A 23,854-nucleotide genomic window follows, 5' to 3' on the forward strand; every position below is an offset into this window, starting at 1 on the left:
TGATTAGACAGAGCTAGAATCTGTTCAACTTTGTTTTCTTGGCAATATGTTTCTTGAGGGTGAGGTAAGTGCCCAGGGTGAAAGTTGGGGTTCAACATTGTCAAAGTTCATGTCATTAAAACAAGTTTGTACTATTTCTCAGTTCTGGCATTAGGGTGATGCGACTCGTGTCGCCGCAATGGGTGCCAACTCAATGGCATTGTATTTTAAAATCTGTTATGGGTTTGAAGGCACTTGCTTCAAAGTTCTTTGTATGGCTAGCAATTTTTAGGCAATATTAAAAATGTGGAGTTAACTGTGGTGCTTAATGTATTTAAACTGCATAGATCTGAGTTTTGTCTAGTAGCAGTTTTGACTTATTATAAGCACAGAGGGTTAATGTGCCTACTGCAAAGCACAATGTGTAACATGCAGATTACAGATTTGTATTTTATATAGCTAGTCCAGTGGGTTACTGCTTTTCTCATTGAGATCCTTTTGTTATTTGCACAAAGTACAATCCCTCTAATTTAGTACCGAAAGCTATGAACCAGCATCAAACAGCTGAATGCAAATTCAGTGGATATGTTCAGAACCTTATAGTTTTTTCCCCTCAATATGTTGGTATTCCAAGGTAGCAAAAAAGGGTTGCTTTAGGCAAAGATTAATTTGTATATCCAGGCCAAACACTCTTAACATTCAATGCCTACCAGTCTGGATAATATGCGACACCTACACTTTATAATCCTCGTTTCCTATATATATATATACACTAGTTTGCAAACTTCTATGATTTATTGTGTCTGTATATGTGTGTGATGTAAAACGCTCTGACACCCTACATTGGGATGAGTGGTGCTATTAAAAAAAAAAATATATGAGAGCGGGCTAGGAAGAGATGAGGGGCACCGCTGGTGGGTGGTAGTCAGGGAATCCATAGAGAAGGATGTCATTTTGGGGGTGCCAACAAAAATTGACGCACTGAGCGCCACCAACGCTAAATCCAGCCCCACTATTTCTTGCTTGTTATGAGAAAATAACAAGAATTCGATCTTGCTGGGGTTGAGTTTCAAGTAGGTATATTGCATGGTTCTTGTACTCTGTGTACAACACGGATACACATTTTTACATGATGATAAGCACCAAAGAGTAAACTGCATATATTGCTAATTTTACTTACCTTATAACGGATTAAGAGTGGGAATTCCTCACAAAATTCTGTTTGCGCATTGGTTGTGCCTAGTTTCATTTGGAGTTTTCATGCAAAGCCAGGTCACACTATTTTAGTTTATTGGCATTGGATTAAATCCAATAGCCGATTTGCTGATATCCTTCACCTCCTTTACATACATTATCAAAGGGGTTGGCCCTGTTCAATGCAAAGTGTTTTTGACATTGTGGCCATGTCCACTGTGGTTCAAAGCATATTTTGCACAATAAAGTTTACTGGCACGACAGTTCGCGCAGCTCTGCTTCACACACCATTACTTAGAGTTGTGCATACCCACAAAGCATGCTTGATTAAAAGCCACAAATTGTTGCATCATTGTGTCCTCTCAGAGTGCCCTTCAGTAGAGTGCCATAGTGAACCCCTCATTGAGTTTTTATTGCACACCCTTTGTGTCTGTGTTCTTTTGCACAGCCACTGTACCCCATTGTGTACCCTAAGATTGTGCTCATTGTCCGAGCCGGCCTTTGCTCAGATAGTGCCCTGGGCGGAAACACACTAGCGCTCAGGATGGTGCTTGTAATTAAAGTAAGAAGCAACAGGGGGTCCCTTTCTATTAACAGGCCTGTTGCTACCTCAAGTAGTGACTGCTTCTGAACACCAACATTTCTGCGCCTCCCCTAACACACCTTAATTACCCATTTCTTACCTCCTTCACAATGGTGACATGGTGGTGGGCTCATTAGGTGTGAGAATGTAGGATGCCAGGGGGTGGGAGGCAGATAGGAGTGGAATTGAGGGAGTTATTAGGTGCTAAAAACGGCGCCTGCAGCATGCTAAAAGAAAATGTTAAAAGCAGTTTAGGAAGAATCACTGCAGCCCAGTCAGTTGGAGACTGCTGCATGCACAACCTTATTGCAGACAAGTCAGCAGGCCCGTCTAAAGGTTGGCGCCCTGGGCCTGGGCTCACTCGCCAAAGCGAAAAGCTGACCCTGCTCATTGTACCCATAGGTTCTGGCCACTACCTTACTGTATGCCAGCAGAGTGTACCCCATCCAGGGTTTGTCCCTTATTGTATGTCCCACAGAGTGCAAAATGAAAATTATCTGGGTGTACATCATTGCACCCTCATGTATTTTTTCCTCAGAGTGGATTGCCATTATGCTTCCATAATGCCTACTCCCTCAGCGTCTACCCACCATTGCCTTCCTGTTAACCAGTTGATGCTGAACTGAGAATGAAGAAAGGCGTTTAAGAGGGTGATCATATTAAGGTGAATGGAGAATTAACATCGATTGGCATTATGGGTTTAAAATAGGGTGACTCCTTTAAAGTCCATGGAGGCATTTTGTTTGTTGTAAGGGTGACTGAGTGAAAAACGAGTGATACAGATGAATGAGGTTGGGTTGAGAGGTATCTCACACTGTCCAGTCACCGTGTCTTCCGTTGTATGTAGTTCAAGAGTTAAAAAACACCTCTAGAAATATCTTTTGTGTTGGGGGCAAAGGTAAAGCTGGTTGACCACAGGTAAAGTGTGCACATGAATATGTATTAACATGAGGTGAATGTGTGCAGGGCCAGACTGGACTTTTATTTCACTGGGCATTTCCAAGTGGCCTGCAGCCATTGAAGGTAAATTTTGAAAGCCCTAGGCTGCTTCCCAGGCTAACTGCAGCTGGCTTCAGGAAAGAGAGGAGGAGGCAGGCGGGTGGTTGAGAGAAAGCAATCAGATAGGTTTATATGTATACACATACATGTGTATATATATATGTGTGTGTGTATATATATATATATATACACACACACACATATATATATATTCACTTAAAAAACCATAGGTTTCACACATGTTATAGTTAGGTAGATATTTCACTCGTAAAAAACCAATGAAATTCCCCCGTTATAGTTAGTTCAGATAACTATAACTCGCGCGCCCGCAATCCACTGCTCATGACGTCACATATTACATCTCTCATGACATGGTCAGTGGCATCACTCATGACATCATCCTTGTGATAGAGTGGCGGTCGCGCGAGTTATAGTTATCTGAACTAACTATAACGGGGGAATTTCATTGGTTTTTTACGAGTGAAATATCCACCTAACTATAACATGTGTGAAACCTATGGTTTTTAAGTGAATTTGCAAGGTTTTTTCAAATGCTAATTCCTAACTATAACGTGTGTGAAACCTATGGTTTTTTCAGTGAATTTGTACGGTTTTTTAAATGCTATTTATTTATGTATTATTATTTTTGTATGTATTTATTTTACAATAAACTACGTATTAAAAATTATTTATTTTTTTGGGTTTTCACCGTGCGCGCACGGTGCCCGCACCCCCGCGATTTAAAATAAATAAATAAATTTCTGCCTTCGGGGTCCTTCAGGGACCCCCTGACAAAGGCTAGGGGGTCAGGAACTCTCTACCCTGCCCCCTTTTCACGTTCGCCGCCTTCCTTTTTCACTCTCGCACTGAAAACAAACAAAATGGCGGCCGACACTTCCTGATTTGGACCGATTCGAACGTTGACTAACATGTAACCACCAATCAGAATTACGCTCGCGCACGTTAGGGTGCTCGCACGGTGCGCGCACGGTGCGCGCGTATAGATATTGATATGCTTTTAAATGCTATTTTCTCAGGAAATACTGAACAGATTTACACCAGACCTGCAAAAGGCACTTCCTTGACCGTATGGCTACCTCTCTGCCAAATTTCAAGTAATTCTGTTCAGCCGTTCGGGCTGTAGCTGCGTCTAAAGGTCCTATGGAAAAATGCATGGGGAAAACTCGTTTTGGGACCCCCCTTTTTTCTCGGCCCCCGCTTGACGAATCACCCCGAGACTTTCAGGGTAGGAGCTGAACGGAGCGCCCCATTAGTTTTGAAAATTTCGCGAGGATTCGTCAACCGGCGCCAAAGTTATTCAAAATAGAATTTTGAGATTTCCTATGGAAACACGGTCCTAACTATAACTATCTACTGGCGACCACCAGTAGATAATATATATATATATATTCACTGAAAAAAACAGGTTTCAGGGGCGTTATAGTTGGGAATTGGCATTTAAAAAACCTTAGAAATTCACTGAAAAAACCATAGGTATCCGGGGTATTATAGTTAGCTGGACATTTCCCTCGTACAAAACCCTAGAAATTCCCGTTATAGTTAGTTCAGCTAACTATAACTTGCGCCCCCGCAATGCACTGCTGATGACGTCACATATTACATCACTCATGACATGGTCAGTGACATCACTGATGACATCACTGATGACATCATCCATGTGATAAATTACTGCATCTTCTCACACCCTACTTTAACTGTTGATACACCAACTCAAAATTTCAGACGTCCATTCTCAAAACCATAGATACTCCAATACCAATAAGTACATACCCACTCATTAACTCTTAGGTCTACATACACCTGCACTCACTCACCTGTACAGTTACTCATACTTACAGTCACTCCGTACAAGACTATCATATGCATTTATACACCTACATAGACACTCACACACCACCAATCATCCATAGAGGTACTCTCACACCTAGTCAGTCATGTAAATAATTAATCACACTCCCATTTACTCACCTATGCAGTTGTACACACTCAAGTTCACTTACTCATAAAAATAGTACCACATTCTTATGCTCTTATACAATCATTGATACAAGCACACACTCATCCATACAGCCACTCCCACAATTGCACACTCTCACATATACCCACTTATATACTCTTAGACGCATATATACTGCCTTTCACATATGTAGTTAGTCACACATGTTCCATTGAGATATACATTCAATCCCTAACACACCCATACATACACTCACTCAACCATACAGTTCATCACAGATGCACTCTTAAAACCATGCACCCATAGAATCACCCACTCACACATCTATGCACAGTCACACACGCCCTACCCACACAAACACTCAGACACTCATATAGCTATTCACAAAACCATGCAGCCACTTATACACCAACAGACAGACACATACATACATTCACAGTTTAGTCACTAGTCTGCAGTAAGATACATTTAATGACTCACTTATAGAGTCAGTTATGCACCTAGAAAATCATCCATTCACACACTTGTACACCCACTCATTCTTCCACAGGTTCTAACACTATAAATATATAAAACATATTTAAACTTTACAGAAACACAGTCACTGGATGACGTCATCAGTGATGTCATTTGAGATGTCATCAGTGATGTCATCAGTGATGTCACTGACCATGTCATGAGTGATGTAATATGTGACGTCATCAGCAGTGCATTGCTGGGGCGCAAGTTATAGTTAGCTGAACTAACTATAACAGGGGAATTTCTAGGGTTTTGTATGAGGGAAATGTCCAGCTAACTATAACACCCCTGAAACCTATGGTTTTTTCGTGAATTTCTAAGGTTTTTTAAATGCCAATTCCTAACTATAACGCCCCTGAAACCTTTGTTTTTTTCAGTGAATTTCAAAGGTTTTTTAAATGCTAATTCCTATCTTTAACTTATCTCTGAAGATATCATGTTTAATGATTTTGATTGGATTTGTATATTTTTCAAATTCAGTGTGTCAATTTCATTGATTATATTTAAAAAAAATACTTTTTATCACCATTTTTTAAACTTATTTTTTCAATTAATTCTTTTAAAAATTAAAAAATATTATTTGAATTTAATGGGTTTTTCAAACCTATTTTTTTATATTTCTCAAAATATTTTTTTAACTATATGTTCAAAACTTTATTGTATATATATTTTTTCCATGTTTTTGGATCCGCGCACCCTAAGCGCACCGTTCACGATCCCTATGCGATAGCATCCGCGCATGGTATGCGTCAGGTACGTGGTTAGTGCGCAATTCCAATGAGACCGGTACGCGACTCCCAGCCTATACGCGTCACGTTCGATGTACGTAAGGCGACGTTTACGCGCTTCCGCGATGCGTCATCTGCGTCTATGACGCGGTAGGTGCGCGGATCCCGCAGAGTATTTAACATTTAAAAAAACATATTTATGTATTTCATGTGAATATTAATTGAAGACAAACTCTAAACTAGTCTTAAAAGTAATATATTTTTACATCTAATCCTATATTTTTTTTTTATTCAATTTCGCGGATGCGCGCTGGGTGCGTGCTGCGTAAGCACAGGGTGCGCGGATCCCATGTGACCTGCAAAAAAGAGATTTGATTGGTTCATTACACATCCTCTTCTAACTATTGAAAGACCCCACCCATTTCAATCATTCTTCTTTGACCTTCTTTAGAGGACCATCTCTTTGGAGAGAAGAAGATTTTTTAGACTAAGTTTACACTTGGCTCTAACTTTTTTCAACCAAAAATGGCTTCAGGTCAGTAGGCATCACCTGCATCTCCTCATATTTCTGAGGATGTATTTTTGGAGGAGGCACCACCCAAAGAACGTTTTTCTTCAGTGGTGTGGAAATTTTTTACTTTTCCCGAGGGGCAGAATAAGACCAATGTCACCTTGGTCACGTGCAAGATTTGCAAAAGAGTCCTGTTGCGAGGAGATCCTAACAAGAAATACTTGTGCGGCACGGCAAGTATGATGAAGCACATGAGGACCCTTCATTCAAACAATCTTGCACGAGAAGAATGCCGACGGATGAGAAACACTCCTGCTCCTGCGCCTTCCACCTCATCGCAGCCGAGCACATCAAGAGTGCATCCATCAGCCCAAACCTTGGAACATCCATCCTCAATTTCAATTTTTAAAAGTGCTCTGCACTAAGTGCGATGCGACTTTGTGCTATGGTGAGCAGTCGATCGATCTGATCTGCCGCTGGCAAGAAAGTCACATTTGCTAGTTTTTATTTTTTTATTGTTCCCTGAAGTTCATTGTTTGGTTTCTCCTGTTGTTTTTTTTTTTTTTATTATTATTTTTTTTGTAGAAAAAACATAAAAATCACAAAATTGTTAGAAAAAACAAAAAATATATATGAAAGAAGATAAAAAAAAGTTCTGGTAAGAACTAACTTTCCTGGTTTAAAAAAAGAGCTAAATTTCTTTGTTAGTGTGTGAAAGTTTAGATGAATGTATGTGTAGTACGTAATTGACTGAATGAATGCATTAGTAGCGTATGGTGAATGTATAAGTGCAGAACTATGAGGAAGTGCTGCAGCATCACACAGTAACCTCTTTAACTACAGTGTGCTGTAGTACTTCCGAAGCACAGGGATGCAACATATGTACATAAATATGTTGCAAATCTATGCTTCTCTCTGCACGGCTGCTTAAACTGCATCCATGTGGTGACACAGGCACCCTTACACCATAGTGCAAGGATATCTGTGTCATGTGCTGTTTATTTTTCTGCAGGAAGACACACCTTCCTGCACAAAAACAATGAGAAAATGCATTTTTCTCCTTCAATGTATGCTGAACATTTCAGCATGCATTGAAGATATAAAAATGTGGAGAAATGAAAACAGTTCTCCTTGTTGTGCTTTCCTACACCAATTTTAGAATGGTGCAGCATTCACACACATATCGAGATTCATGATTTCTAATAAATCTAGACATGTGTCTTGTTCTATGAGTATTCACTGCAATCATGCACAACAACACTTATAGAACACCCTTTCAACGCAAAGTGGTGTGCATAATGAGGTTGTATTTACATGGAGTATAAAAAGTGCACAGAGTGCCTTTTCCTCTCTTTGTAAATATGAAAGAGTGTCTTGCGCAATAACTATGTTACAAAAACTGACATATTTCCGTTTTTAAAATTCCTTGCGAATGATACAAGGTAAGCACAGAGTTTTGTCTGCAAAGATGTTCAAAGAAGAATGATTGAAATAATTGCGGTCCTTCAATAGCTAAAATAGGAAATATTATGAACCCCTCAAATCTCTTTTTTTTGCAGGTCACATGATATCTGATTATGGTCAGATTTCAAAACTACATAGGTATAAACAGAGTGATTTTAGAAACATGTTTCAACTTTGTAGCTTCTTGCAGACCTCCTCATTCTGCATATTGAGACTTACTTAAACTTACCTTCACAGTAATAGGAATAAAAATGGTACACATTTTTTTCACATTTTCATTCCAATCTAAATTCATAAAAATTGCTTATTTTAAAATTTGGATCTGTGAAAGAAAAGGAAAAAAAAATTATAACATGTAATAATACATTTTTTACAACACAGCATAATTTCCACAAAGTTAATTTTTTTGCCTTTTTTGCTGTTCTCAGAATATATTAAATTTCACTAAAAATAGTGATTTCAATCGTACTCATCACTTAGCAGCGGGCAAAAAAAATCAATCTCAAAGATTGTTAAAAAAAACCCAACATGCTATTCTCAAAAAAAAAAACAAGATGCAAATCACAGATATATAAAATGCATACAGCTAACAAAATTTTATAACTTTAACTTTCAAAAACTGTAAATGTTGTCGCTTTAAAATATTCACCGAATCTAAGGATGAATTTTTGGAGGATGCACCACGCCCACAACGTTTTCCTTCAGTGGTGTGGAAATTTTCTACTTTTCTCGAGGGGCAAAGACCAATGCCACCTTCGTCACGCGCAAGATTTGCAAAAGAGTTCTGTTACGAGGGGATCCTAACAAAAAATACTCGTGCGGCACAGCAAGTATGATGAAACACCTAAGGACCCTTCATCCAAACAATCTTGCACGAGAAGAGTGCAAACAGATGAGAAACACTCCTGTTCTGTATCTGTAAAAAAGAATCACAAATACATGTAAATTAATAACTTTCAAACTCATACTATTCCATTACTGTACAAACACATTTTATATAAAAACTGACTAAGAAACTATAGCCCTGAACCACAAGTGTGACAATCGTGAAAACACTACATGCATAGTGCATACTACTTTGAAGCAGTTCATGCCCTAAAGCCTACCTCACTAAAAGACTACATGCTAACTGACTAAATGATTATAGTACTATAAGGAGACACACTGGGTGAGTGACAGGGTGTTTGCTAGAAGTGTATGAATACTAACTAGGGAATTGAAGGTGTGAAAGACAACTGTGTAGGAGATTAGAGGACTGCATCCATACTGGATAGGCATTTAAAGCAGTCCATGTGCTAAGGCCTGGCTCACTGCATGAGTACTTCGGTACTGACTGAATGATTAGAGTACAGCAAGGAGAGTGCCTAGGTGAATTTATAAGTGGTAGGCTTTTCGCACAGGGAATGGATTAGTACTTGGTACTGAATGGGTCACTAGAGGAGTGCAAAGGGAGTGACAGGAGGTTTGCTGGACTGTATGGATACTGACTAGGGAATTGAAAATGTGAAAGACAAGTGTCTAGGTGGTTAGAAGACGGCATACATAGTGGGTAGGGGTTTGAAGCAGTCCATGTGCTAAGGCCTGGCTCAGTGCATGAAAACCTAGGCACTGACTGAATGATTAGACTACTGCAAAGATAGTATTTTGGTGGATTTATAAGTGTTTGGGTTTTGGCACAGTGAATGGATTAGTACATGATGCTGAATGGGTCACTAGAGGACTGCAAAGAGAGTTACAGGGTGTTTCCTGGAAGTGTATGGATACTGACTAGCGAATTGAAAATGTGAAAGACAAGTGTATGGTATGTTAGAAGACTGCATGCATACTGCATAGACATTTGAAACAATCTATGTGGTAATATATGGTTCACAACATAAGTACTTGGAAACTGACTAAATCATCAGACTACTGCTAGATTAGTGCCTGGGTAAAACTGTTAAATTTTCAGTTCTGGCACAGTGAAGAGAATTGTACATGGTACTGCACTTTAGTGTCAAACCCTGACTCATTTTATCAATGCATAAGCAAAGAATAGCTTCTAAAGCTAATAAAACTTGACAACATGACCGATTTTAAAACAGTTATCTGTCATCAAATACAATATGTTACCAAATGCTTCTCTCACAATCCTTACCCAAATGTACACAGACTCAGTGTGATTTTAGACAAGCAACACTATCCCTAGCAGTTTACCAAAACTCATTCACTAGTCTAGAAGAGGTAATGGTACTGCACACAATCTACATATTTAAGTACAGCACATTAGTGTCAAAGCATGACTCATTTAATCAACGCATAAGCAAAGACTGGCTTCTAATGCTACTAAAACTTGACAACATGACAGGTTTTAAAAGAGTTATCTGCTAAAAAATACACGATGTTACCAAATGCTTCTCTCACAGTGGTTCCCAAATGCACACAGACTCACAGTGTGATTCTAGACAACAACCACTATCCCTAGGACTTTACCAAAAATCATTCACTACTGTGGAACTGATAAGGGAACTGCACACAATCTACATATTTCAAGACTGCACTTTTGTGTCAAAGCCTGACTCATTTAATAAAAGCATAAGCAAAAACTGGCTTCTAATTCTACTAAAACTTGACAACATGACAGGTTTTAAAACAATTATCTGTCAGCAAATACACAACGTTACCAAATGCTTCTCTCACAGTGGTTCCCAAATGCACACAGACTCGCAGTGTGATTCTAGACAAGCAACACTATCCCTAGCAGCTTACCAAAACTCATTCACTACTGTGGAAGGGGTAAGGGGACTGCCCACAAACTACATATTTCAGTACTGCACTTTAGTGTCAAAGCATGAATCATTTTATCAATGCATAACCAAAGACTGGCTTCTAATGCTACTAAAACTTGACAACATGACCGGTTTTAAAAAAGTTATCTGTCAGAAAATACACGATGTTACCAAATGCTTCTCTCACAGTGGTTCCCAAATACACACTAACTCACAGTGGGATTCTAGACAAGCACCACTATCACTTGGAGTTTACCAAAACTCATTCACTACAGTGCAAGTGGTAAGAGAACTGCACAACAATCTACATATTTCAGGACTGCACTTTTGTGTCAAAGCCTGACTCATTTAATCAAAGCATAAGCAAAAACTGCCTTCTAATGCTACTAAAACTTGACAACAAGACAGGTTTTAAAACAGTTATCTGTCAGCAAATACACAATATTACCACAAACTTCTCTCAAAGTGGTTCCCAAATGCACACAGACTCAGTGTGATTCTAGACAAGCAACACTATCCCTAGCAGCTTACCAAAACCCATTCACTACTGTGCAAGGGGTAAGGAGACTACACACAATCTACATATTAAAGTACAGCACATTAATGTCAAAGCATGACTTATTTTATCAATGCATAAGCAAAGACTGGCTTCTAATGCTACTAAAACTTGACAACATGACAGGTTTTAAAACAGTTATCTGTCAGCAAATACACGATGTTACCAAATGCTTCTCTCACAGTGGTTCCCAAATGCACACATACTCACTGTGTGATTCTAGACAAACAACACTATCCATTGCACTATACCAAAACACATTTCTTCATCTAGAAGTACTACATTTTAGTATAGAAACATAACATAACTCATTTCACAAATTCATAAACAATGACTGGTTTCTAATTCTACCAAAATATAAAAACAGCACAGTTATCTGTCTGCAAACACATGAAAAACACAAATGCTTATCACAGAATGGTTTCTACATGCACACACACTGTCAATAAGATTGTAGAGAAAAAAAGTACTCCCTACGCTTTAGCAGGAGAAATACATTAGTCTGATTAAAATCAAAATACTCTACATACATCCCCTCACAATTAAATAACTCACCTTTCAAGTTTGTTTTGTAGATTAAGAAGTAGATCAGCCACACACCAGATTTTCTTTTAAAGAATCTCTGCACTGTGCACCTCTCAGCAAAAACAAAGAATGGAAAAGTTTCCCTTTCATTTTCCGCACATATACATGTAAACATCAAATCACAATCCTTCACACATACACTCAAAAGCAAACACACATTTCTATTGGTTAAACATTTCAACCCTTTCCAACTGAAATACATTTCTACCCTTCCCCCAATCTGCCTTCTGCCTCTTACCATAGAAACAGGTCATGAAACACTGCACTGAGCACACAGGTCACAAGTTCAGCACACAATGTTGCTAAACAAGACAGAAGTGTGCTTGACTTTTCAACATATCAGTTTATCATATATAATTTGTTCCTTACAATCTGTTTTTTTTAACCAATAAGAATCATACCTTTACCAAACAGAAATATATACCCTAACTTTCAGTGTAGAAAGTAGTCATACAACCAATGATTTCTTGTCTTTTTTCAAAAAAACATTCCGTGGATCCGCGCACCCAACACGAGAGAATCCGTGCACCCAACGCGATAGGATGCGCGCACCGTGCGCGCATTTCGCCGTTTAAAAAAAAAAAGAGGGGGCCCCAGGGGGTCCTTCTGGGACCCCCTAAGCACCTCTAGAGGCTCAGAGTGTGTAAAACATATAAAGGGGGCAGCCCTTTATATGTTTTACACACTTATTCCCCTTGCTTCTTCAGCCTCGCTTCTACCGAGGCAGAAAATGGCCGCCAACAGTTCCTGGTTTCGAATGTAGACAGACACTCGACAGCCAATTAGCATTCAGCGCGCGATTGGGAGGGTGCGCGCTTGGTTCGGGGAGGGTGCGCATACGGTGCGGGTAGGGTCAGCGGATCCTCCCCGGCCACAGATATTTATGTACATTTAACTCTAATTTTCTCAGGAACTACTGAACGGATTCACACCATTTATGCAAAAGGCACGAGTCTGAACTAAGGACTATCTCTTTGCCAAATTTGGTGTCATTCCGTTCAGCGGTTCGGGCTGTAGCTGCGACAACAGTTCCTATGGGAAATTGCATATGGAAAACGTGTTTTGGGACCCCCCTTTTTTCTCGGCCCCCGCTTGACGAATCACCACAAAACTTTCAGGGTCGGAGCGGAGCTGGTTAAAAGTTTGGAAAATTTCGCGAGGATTGGTCAACCGGTGCTAGACTTATTGGGAATAGAATGTTGCGGATTTCCTATGGAAAATAGGTCCTAACTAGAACTACCTACTATATATATATACATCCCACATTGGGATTGGCATGCTCTGATTATTTCCAGTGAATTCAAGTACAAGACATTTGATTAGCCCAATGGGGTTGTGATGTTTTATCAAAATGCAGTCAATGTCAGACGCACTGGGGGTGATTTGAAATAAATGGGACTACCTTTACCATCATGCATCTGTGAACTCACTAGAGGCCCAGGAGGGTGGAACGATATTTAATGATGTGCAGATGGTCGATTTCTGCTGTGCTGCATTTCTGGCCTCTGATCAAGGACTGTTGAGTCTGAAAGGCGTTAGGCTGCATGGAATCCAATGGAAGTTTCTGTTTTTGCTGTTGCTCAATAAAGAAAGCAGCCTGTCTCCGAATGTTTGGCTCAGGTACATTGCTGATATTTTTTTTGTGTGGGAGAGAACTGAGAGGTAACTGAACAATTTATTTGGGAAACTAAAACAAAATACAGTAAATCTTAAATTTACTATGCAGTACAGCAGCGAAACTATTGATTTTCTGGATATCAGACTGTACATTAAAGAGGGGACCATACATACAGAACTGTTTAGTAAAAACACAGTTGGGAACTCTATCCTGCATGCAAATATCTGTCATCCACCCAGTTTCCATTGAAGTATTACCTATAGTGAATTCTTTAGGGCAAAGAGAAATTGTAGCTCAGAACTGAGCTATTTGAAAACCAAGAAGGAAATGACCCAAAGGTTCATAGCCAGGAAACATCCACATAAAGCTCTTAATACAGCTAGTGTAAAAGCAAGGATTGTGACTAGGGAAGAAATCCTACACCAAAGACAGGGACTGAACAACGTAAACAAGGATGATTCCATTTGGTTCATTACCAAATTCAGCAGCCAAACGGCACAATTGAGGAAGAGTCTGAAGAGTAGATGGAACATCCTCAAACAAGATAGTGTACTAAAAGATAAAATAGGAGACAGACCCAGCATCACCTTTAAACGTAACCTATCTTTGAAAGATATATTGGTGCATAGTCATTTAACTCCAAGAAACTCAAATTGGTTAAATCAAAGCAAAGGTTTAAAAAAATGTGGGCATTGTAAAGCATGCAAAAATAGTGATAATGTACAGGAAGTGATACTGGAAAGGATAAAAAAAAGATCTGGCGTATACCGAAATTAATAACATGTAAGACAGACTTTGTTGTTTATGTGATCACTTGTCCTTGTGGCAAGTGGTACAGAGGCTTCACTACCATCCCCGTCCAAAAAAGGATATTGGAACACTGGAGAGCTTTCACCAAAAAGGATTTAAGCTACAATACAGCCAAACATTTCAAAGAAATTCCTAATGGGGATTGGACCAAAGCGAAATATTTTGGCCTCAACACCATACCCAGAGGAGGCAACAGGACCTCTGCCCTTAGGAAATTAGAATTCCGATATATTTTGCCAGCTGGTTGTCTCGTCCCTATGGGAATGAATAACAATGAGGAACTTTACACACATCTGTAAATCAGGATTGCTTCTTACCCGTAACTTACACAGTTGAAGATGTTTTTTACACACGTTTTTGTAAAGGGTAGCAGTTTACACGTTCCTTAAATTACAAATGTTTGTTTGTTTTGTTATATTAAGAAATATGTAACAAACTATTGGGAGTTCATGTGAGAGATACTTGTTGTTTTGTTTTTGCAGAACAATGGAAGCCACTACATGACTGTGGGCACAGGTGAAATGACACGTAGGGAGTTGAACCTGCACGGAGGAGGTTCTACCTTCGGTGGTAACCATTTTCATCCTAGTGGACTGGTCAAGAATGATTGTAAGGGTACTATACCAGTATCATGAAGTACTCCTAATATTTATATTGGTGTCAAATCAGATATTAAAAAATTGGGTACTATACCGTAAATGATTGTATATCAATGACTTTTTTGTGAACTCCGGGACTGTCACTTAATACATAGTTGTTGGCCTCTGTTACGCTTAAGAAAAATGGAATGTGGTTCTAAAGAGTACACACGTGTCCAGTAATCTTGAACACTCTGGTGTTCATTATACATGAAATTGGAATGTATAGTTAACTGGATTTCTTATGATGTAATATGTATGAATTAAGATGTAATTTCTATAATTTTGAGATACATTAAGGGGTCGATTCCGATCCTGGATTTTTTTTTCCCGTACTACTCGTATCCGTATTTTTTTACGTACGAATCGTACAAGTCCCGTACAAACGGCGAAGTACGATTCGTACGTGAAAAATACATACGAATCGCCTCAGGAAAAGTCTACGAGACGTCCCTGGACAGTTTTACATACAAATCGTAAAACTGAAGTCTGAGCGCGCAAGTACGATCCGTACCGCCCGTCCGAAAACACAAGCGCATGGAAAACGCTCCGTACGGAGCTAACTTTGTACGAGCCCTACCCCGAGTACACTTGTGCCCGGGGAACGAGTCGTACGGCCCCCCCTGCCTCCCCCCCCTCCTGCGTACGTCCGCACCGTACCCCCCACCCCCGTATGTATGGACCATACCCCCCACCCCCAGTATGTCCGCACCGTACCCCCCACCCGCGTATGTCCGCACCGTACCCCAGGCGTACCCCAATCCTCGCGTATGTATGGTCCGTACATACGCGAGGATTGGGGTACGCCTGGGGTACGGTGCGGACATACGTGGGTGGGGGGTACGCCTGGGGTACGGTGCGGACATACGGGGGGTGGGGGGTATGGTCTGTACATACGGGGGTGGGGTTTAACGGTCCGTACATATGCAATGTTGGGGTACACACCGTACATGATGACACGTACGATGTGGGTGATGGCGTGTACGTCGCGTAGAGGGCCCCCTTTTCCTCATGCATCGCAGCGTACTTAGCTTTTCCGGCACTTTTTGGCTCCCTTAAAAATATAGCCGTGCAGGGTGCTGTAGGTACGAATCGTACTTGCTGGTCCGTAAAACGCTGCCTGACTCTGTGCGGACATCGCGTACGCGCTGTCCAGGATCGGAAATTTATGTATTTTTTAGCCGTACGGTGTTTTTTACGATTCATACGGAAATGGTATTTCTGTACGAATCGTACTTGCTGGTTTGTACGGTGGAATTCCCGGGTAAGAGTCGTACGGAGAAAACGCTCCGTACGACCATTTGTACCCGGGTTTTACAGGATCGGAATCGGCACCTAAGTGTGTAAAAATAATTAATTCAAGAAAGGAACTTGTGAGTATGTTTTTTCATGGTTTTTGTACATGCGTCCAGCGTGACGGGCTATTTATTCCAGTCGCCGGGAAACTGTGGTCATGTGACCAAGACCGAACTGGCCGGAACTCATCATTTTCGGTTGCCGATAAATAAATCAAAGCGTGAATACGAGGCTCTGCTGGTGTGGCTGGTTCTTCTTCTTTAACTGTAAGGAAAGTTCTTGGAATATATATATATATATCAAGAACACCGTGTTGTCCGAAACGCGTCATAACGGCTTTGTGCAAAAAATAAAACCCTTTTGCCACCCAGAATTGGAGTCCGGATCTCTCTTATCGCCGGCTGGAAGTTAAGAGAGCAAGCTCTGTTTATATATATATATATATATATATATATATATATATTTATTACTCCTTACTTTGCCCAACGATCCCAAAATCTTTCGAACAGACGAATGCAGACCCGTTGATATGGTGCAATTTGATTTTCTTGAAAAACGCCCAGCACCACCGCCATTACGCGTTTCAACCTACGTGAGGCCTTGATCACATGACGCGCATGTGGAGTGCTTTCACTTATTGTAAGTGCTAGTGCATATCACGTGACAAAGTTCAGAGGTAATCATAGACATGGATAAAACACTTGATCATTTTTAGTATAAATACGCTTTTTAAATTCGTTGTATAAATACGTTGATTATTAAATAAATAAGTGTATAAATATTAGTGGATGTATAAATGTTTAAAAAAGCATAGCATTGTTAAAAAATTTCCATACAAATGCTAAAAGAGCTAAAAATGTCACTGACATCGACAAGTAAATAATAGATGCCACAGAGCATTACTAAAATTGTGTCAGAAAAATCAGTTAATAAAGCTCTTGTCCCTACATCCAACACACACTGTGTATACAATTGCAAGTTATTGCTTCATATTATAAGCAATATCATGCACAAATTTATCAATCCTGCCCCAGTGGGCCTAGGTTACCCCCGTTACTATGAAGTAAAGTGCAAGTGCCTATATTAACAGTGCCTCTCACCCTATAAAATCACAGCCGGGATTTCTAAAGTGCAAATTGTGAAGATTACTATACAGTACGTGAAAGCTAAAAGCAATCCAAGGCAGCAGTTTCATCATCTACGTAAGCGAGAGTTTGTTAGAAGCAATGTATATACATATGTGGAAATCATAACAATTACAGGCAGGTAAAGAAGCCCTCACTGGAGTTAAGACCATTTGGTGTCTTACTGTCTAACTCCAGTATATACCTAGTTTCAAGCTTCCTGAGCAGCACTTCCCAGTTGCCGCCCCTTCTCAACGGAGGGATTGCATCCACGACAAAATACTTGAGTTTCTCCAAATCGTTGCCGTGGAGATCTTTGAAATGTTTGGCAACCGGGTAGGTCATATCACTGTTCGTAATGGCCCAGATGTGCTGGAGTATCCATTTGTGTACCTGCAGCTTGGTACTACCCACATATTGCAGGCCACATGGACACTCCAGCTCATACACTGCATACTCAGGTTTGCAATTTAGTGCTTTGGTAATGGGTCTTGGCTTGGGTTTGAAGGGAGTTGCATATGTGGACTTACTGATACCATATTTGCAAGCTCTGCATGTGGTACATCTTGTTAATCCTTTCCTAGCACTCAGCCGGTTTTTGGTGGATCTAACCTCTGGGCTGCTTTTAACCAATGAATTGCTTATTGAGCGGGCCTTTCTAAAGGTGATGTCTGGGGTTTTAGTGAGCTGGCCACCCAGTACTGGATCATTTTGGATCAAAGCCCAATTCCTATTTACAATTCTGCGTAGTGTCTTATGCTGTTGATTGAAAGTTAAAATTAGTCTTGTTGGTTAATCACCTTGTTCTGGATCCAATGTTGTTGGAGTGACCCTACTTGTTAATGCCACTGACCTGTCTATTCTGTTGGTCTTCTCAATAGCATTGTTTAACACCCCTTTTGAATAGCCCCTGGCTAGGAATCTGTCTCTACTTTCACATTGAGCCCTAATGCAGTCCTCTTCTATACTAACAAATTCTGCGTATCCGCAGCACTTCCCCATAGGGAAAGCTGTGGATAAGGTACTTAGGGTGGTGACTGGAGGCGTGGAGTACTGTATTCCCTGCCGTAGCTTTCCTGTGCAGTCTAGTTTCCAGCTTGGTATTCACTATAAAAACTTCTACAGCCAAAAAGATATATGTCAAAATGAGCAGGATCAGAGGGGCACTATGTTGCCATACTTTTATGTTTTATGAAAAATGTTCCCCTACTTTTTGCAAGAAGACAACCATCCCGGGATGGTTAAGTCCAATAGTATAATGCTTTTCAGATGAAGTGTCATTCAGTGAGTCTCCTATGCCGTGAAACCAAAGGCGGGCAGCAGGCAGGCACCTAAACAACCTAAACAAGCCTTCCTGCCAGGGTACCTGCTTGCCTGTTAGAAATGCAAATGTGTGCAATGCGTTAATCTGCAAATGTAAAGGATAAAACTGCTAATGTAAAGGGTGCTTGGGAGCTGGTACTGGCTTTAATTGATCAAATCACTTAAATTAGTATTTGGGCCTACCACAAAATGGAGTCGAAAATCTAGTTCAGAAGTGGCCACCGTCTCGTGAGCGCGATACCTACTGCGCAGACTCGGATGGCTCTGTGAACTTCCTAACGAACCCTGTACACTATGTCCTCGGTCAAAGATAGGATCTTGGTGGGCTGCCAAAGGCATGGATAGTAAAAACCGGTTTAAAATGAACAATCGAATCATACAAGTAAAACCAAGACTTTGTAACATAAGGACTATGTCATCTCTGGGAGTGAAACAGCAAAATCCATGAGAAACCATAATGAACAAAAATCGGATGTTTTCGATCAGCCAATCACAGACTTTCTCCGCCTAAAATTGTTTCACATTATCCTGAAATTTATTATAAAAAGAGTAGTAGAATAGGGAGGGGTAGTTGCGGTCGATGCTGTCTATGCTGGCGATGACTTATGCTTGCACGATTACTGGTCCTATGGAGATCTTTGGGACTGTAACGTGCTGAGCAAAGAACTTTCGGACTTTGAGCTTTGACCTGCTTTATTTGGACAATTTAATGGCTAATTCGGTTAAGCAGAGCCAAGGAATTAGAGAAAATCCAGATAGCAAGAATAGGTAAATATAATGTCTTGTGATTTTAATTAATTGATCTAGAAAATTCTAAAACTTTTGATGAACCACATGCTAATATTAATTGCAATGAAATTTTAGATAAACAAATATTGATTAACAGAAATTGAGTTTGTGATTTTTCGTTAAAGAGAATAAAAGATTCTGAGTCTTAAAATGTGTTTTAGCTGGCTCTAAATCACCATCAACCAATCCAACTAATTGGTCTGTCGACCAAGTGGGTGGAGTGACTTGATGTTTGAGATTAGGAATCTATAGGAGGCGAATGTTAATGTATATTCTGTAAAATAACTTTTTCTTCCCTATAGGTTATAAGGTACCCCCCACATGTCCAGCGCGATATCATCCCTCCTGTGTGCAGACTCGTGAGTGGAGACGTGTGAGTGTTGGTGTTATGGGCCCCACCAATGACTGCATGTGTGAATGAGCTAGTGTGAAGTTGGGTCTGCGACGCAGAAAGGATAGTTATATGATTTCCTTCTTTTTCTTCCGGTCCCGCGCTGGATCAGTTTTTCTGGTAGCAGGATGATGGTTTTATTGCATTGGTTTGGTGATTATTGCTTATTGATTTGATTATTGCTTATTGATTTTCCTATTTAGAATATTGGTTATTGATTGTGGATGTTGGATAAGTATTGGTTTATGTATTAACACTTTGGTGCCGATTCCGATCCGGTAAAAAAATCTTCCGTACGACTCGTATCCGTATATTTTTACGTACGAATCGTACAATTCCCGTCCCACCGGTGAAGTAAAATTCGTACATGAAAAATACATACGAATCGCTTCGGGAAGAGGTGTACGAGACGTACCCGGACAGTTTTACGTACAAATCGTAAAACTGAAGTCCGAGCGCACAAGTACGATCCGTACCACCCTTCCGAATACACAAGCGTATGTAAAACGTCCCGTACGGAGCGAACTCTGTACCAGTCGGATCCCGGGTAAACTTGTGCCCGGGATACGAGTCGTACAGCCCACTCCTCCCCCCCGCATATGTCCGCACGTCCCCCCGTATGTCAGCACCGTACCCCCCCCATGTCCGCACCGTACCCCAGCCCTGTACTTGTACGCACCGTACCCCAGCCCCGTACTTGTACGCACCGTACCCCAGCCCCGTACTTGTATGCACCGTACCCCAGCACCGTACTTGGACGCACCGTACCCCAGCACCGTACTCCAGCCCCGTACTTGGATGCACCGTACCCCAGCACCGTACCCCAGCCCTGCACTTGGACGCACCGTACCCCAGCCCCGTACTTGGACGCACCGTACCCCAGCACCGTACCCCAGCCCCGTACTTGGACGCACCGTACCCCAGCCCGTACTTTTTTTAAATTTTTTTTTTTTTTAACTTTCTTTATTCAATTTTTCCCATTAGTCATGTACAGTATTAGCATGAGTTGTTAGCACCAGATGCAACAGTATTACACAACATATAACAAATTGTCAGTTCCTCGAAATTATCATATTGGCCAACATTGAGTCCATAACAGAGTCCGCTACTGCAATCATGGGTATTTGGGAGGGAATATGGAACGTCGCAAAAACCATGCACCCCCATTTGTCCTAGCTGGATGTTTCCGTGTGTCACCCGGGATGACCAACTGTACGAACAACGCCAATCACACCTGCGCCAGGCACCTCATTCCCTATCCACATAAAGATTTCTGACCGCATTGCATAAAACTACCACATCCCCATGCCCACCCGCAGACCAGGCAAGACTTTCATCCCCTGTTTCAGCAATCAGGAGCTCGTGGCGGTCTCTGCATTATCATCGACAGTGACTATATTGTCCACAGTGGGATGTGACAGGAGATAATTCTTAAGAGGTCCCCAGACATCCACAGGCTTCGAGGCAGTAGGCAGAAGCTCCGCATATCTGAGTAATGTGTCCTGACAGTGTACCATGTCCTGTATCCAGTCTTTAAACTTGGGAGCTCTACCTCTACCCCATCGGCATGCCACTCGTCTTTTTGCCAGTAAAAGGGCCACAGTAATAAATCTACGATACGGTCTTCTAATTAGTTTAGTGTATCCTAATAGTGCCTGTGTAGGAGAAGGAGTTAGAGGGGTGTCTATCATTTCAGAAAGGCCCAAGTAAACCTGATGCCAATATCTATTAATGTCTGGACAACCCCAAGCTAAATGTAGGAAATCCGCTGATGGCACACGACAGCGCCCACAGCAGTCGTCCTCACGGAGGCCAAACCTGCGCATCTGAGCGGGAGTGCAGTAAAGTCTGTGCAAGAATTTGTAATGAATGATCCTGAATCTACTACTAGATGAAATCTGCTCAGTCTGTTGACAGCAGAAGTTCCAGAGGTCATCCTCCAGGGGCGTACCTAGTTCCTCCTCCCATTTAGTGCGTGCTTTACAGGGCTTCGGTTCGAGTGTGGTGTGGATCGTGTGGTATAGCTTAGAGACCGCGTTCGCAGGGGTCAGCCTGGAGCAGCTGGTGTAACGGCTCCAGCCTGGGTGGCTCGCCAGGGTACGTGTCGGTAATTGCGTAGCCGGATATACAGAAACGTTTCCATGGGAGTGGGAGGCCGGTCCCCACACATGTATGACAATGAACAAAATCGACCTTCATGATACAGATCTCCCCATGTCCTAAGTTGAAGTTTGGCCATCATTTTTTTGAACAGTTGTTCCTGTAGTAGTGGCAGAGAGGGGTGGTATGCCAATGGCATCAACGGGGAGTATATTAGCGAAACTTGGACTTTACGCGCAATGTGTCGCCAAGCGAGGATGGAGCTAGATATAGGGGTCTGATACGCGGCCTGTGTCTCAGGTATACTAAGTAACGCCCCTTCCAGCGGGGTGGGGTCAGCCAGCCAATGTTCCACAGCTACCTGGGGCATAAAAGGGGAAGGATGGATCCAGTAGTAAACGAAGTGCGCCTGTGCGCTATGATAATATAGTGCAAAATCCGGTATATCGAAACCTCCTTGCTCAAATGGGCGGGTCAACAAATCCCAACTCAGGCGAGGCCTCTTGCCCCACCAAACCAGCCGGATGAGTTCAGATCGCAAGGATGTGAAAAAAAACCTACCCGGGTGATAAGGGATGTTGAGAAATAGGTAAAGTAATTTTGGGAGAATGACCATTTTAATGAGGGATGCCCGGCCCGCCATGGAGAGGGGGAGCGTGATCCACCTGAATACGCACGTCTGAATATGGTCCATTGCACGACCATAGTAGGACCTCATTAGTTCCGCCCTATCCCGAGATATCAGTATTCCCAAATAACGGACTTCACTGTCACACCACAGGAGAGGGTAATCAGGGGGAAAAGGCTTTGCCGCTGCTGTAAGAGGGAAAATAGTAGATTTTCCCCAGTTAATGTGAACTCCGGACAACACAGAGAAACGTATAAATTCTCTCAATATGGGGTTAAGATTGACAGTGGGGTCCCTGATGTAAAGCGTGATGTAGTCAGCATATAGGGATATCAGAACCTGTCTCTGGAAGCAGCGCAGAGGCTTTTCTCGGTGGTGCTGCCTGAGTTGGGCCGCCAAGGGTTCAATGGCCAGAGCAAATAAAAGGGGGGATAGGGGGCACCCCTGCCGAGTGCCCCTTGAAATCTCAAAAACCTCCGATATACGACCGTTAACACCCACCCTGGCCATCGGTTTATGATAAAGTATTTCAATCCATCGCGAGAATCCTATGGGAAAGCCCATATTACGTAGTATACATAGGAGGTAGTCCCATTCCAAGGAGTCAAATGCTTTGGTGGCGTCTAGGAAGACTGCCACCATTGGTAAGTCCGGGTCGACATTTTGCAGTATAGAAAATAAAGTGCGCAAGTTTTGTGAGGTAGCTCTGCCAGGAATAAATCCCGCTTGATCAGATAGCACTAGCCCCTCCATCAGTAACTTCAAGCGATTGGCTAGTACCTTAGTCAAGATCTTAGCATCACAATTGATCAAGGAGAGGGGCCGATATGAATCGCAGCACGTCGGGGGCTTTCCAGGTTTGAGCAATGAGGTGATTAAGGCCTCCTGCATCGAAGGTGGGAGAACACCAGATTCATGTGCCTCGTGGAAGACCTCCTTTAGCACCGGCGCTAGTATGTCCACATAGGCCTTGTAAAAGTCTATAGGAAGCCCATCTAACCCTGGCGCATTTCCAGATGCCATCTGCCCTATGGCTTCTCTAATTTCATCCAGTTTGAAAGGTGCTGCCAGAAACTCCCGCTGATTGTCCGGCAGCCAGCCCAGGGTAAGCTCACTCATGTAGTCATCCATCTCCAAAGTCCCTACTCTGGTGGTGGTATATAATGACGCATAGTGTGTGGTGAAAGCGGCCAGGATCGACTGAGTGTCGCGCAGGAATACTCCTCCTTCTCCCTCCAACTCAGTGATGAAGTTAGAGTGATGTGGGGGCCTAATA

General features: G+C 41.7%; 1 long non-coding RNA gene across 2 annotated transcripts in view; it reads left to right on the plus strand.

The window, feature by feature from the left end:
* Window positions 1-14,979, plus strand: part of LOC146871508 (uncharacterized) — a 382,815-nt gene extending 367,836 nt beyond the window's left edge. For both annotated transcript variants that reach the window (XR_014981007.1, XR_014981008.1), the window contains one exon: window positions 14,772-14,979. This is a non-coding gene — a long non-coding RNA (uncharacterized LOC146871508). The remainder of the gene's footprint in view (window positions 1-14,771) is intronic.
* Window positions 14,980-23,854: the final 8,875 nt, after the last annotated feature.

The sequence above is a fragment of the Triturus cristatus genome, chromosome 1_1, assembly GCF_964204655.1.
Source record: "Triturus cristatus chromosome 1_1, aTriCri1.1, whole genome shotgun sequence".
In the NCBI taxonomy this organism is placed as follows: domain Eukaryota; kingdom Metazoa; phylum Chordata; class Amphibia; order Caudata; family Salamandridae; genus Triturus; species Triturus cristatus.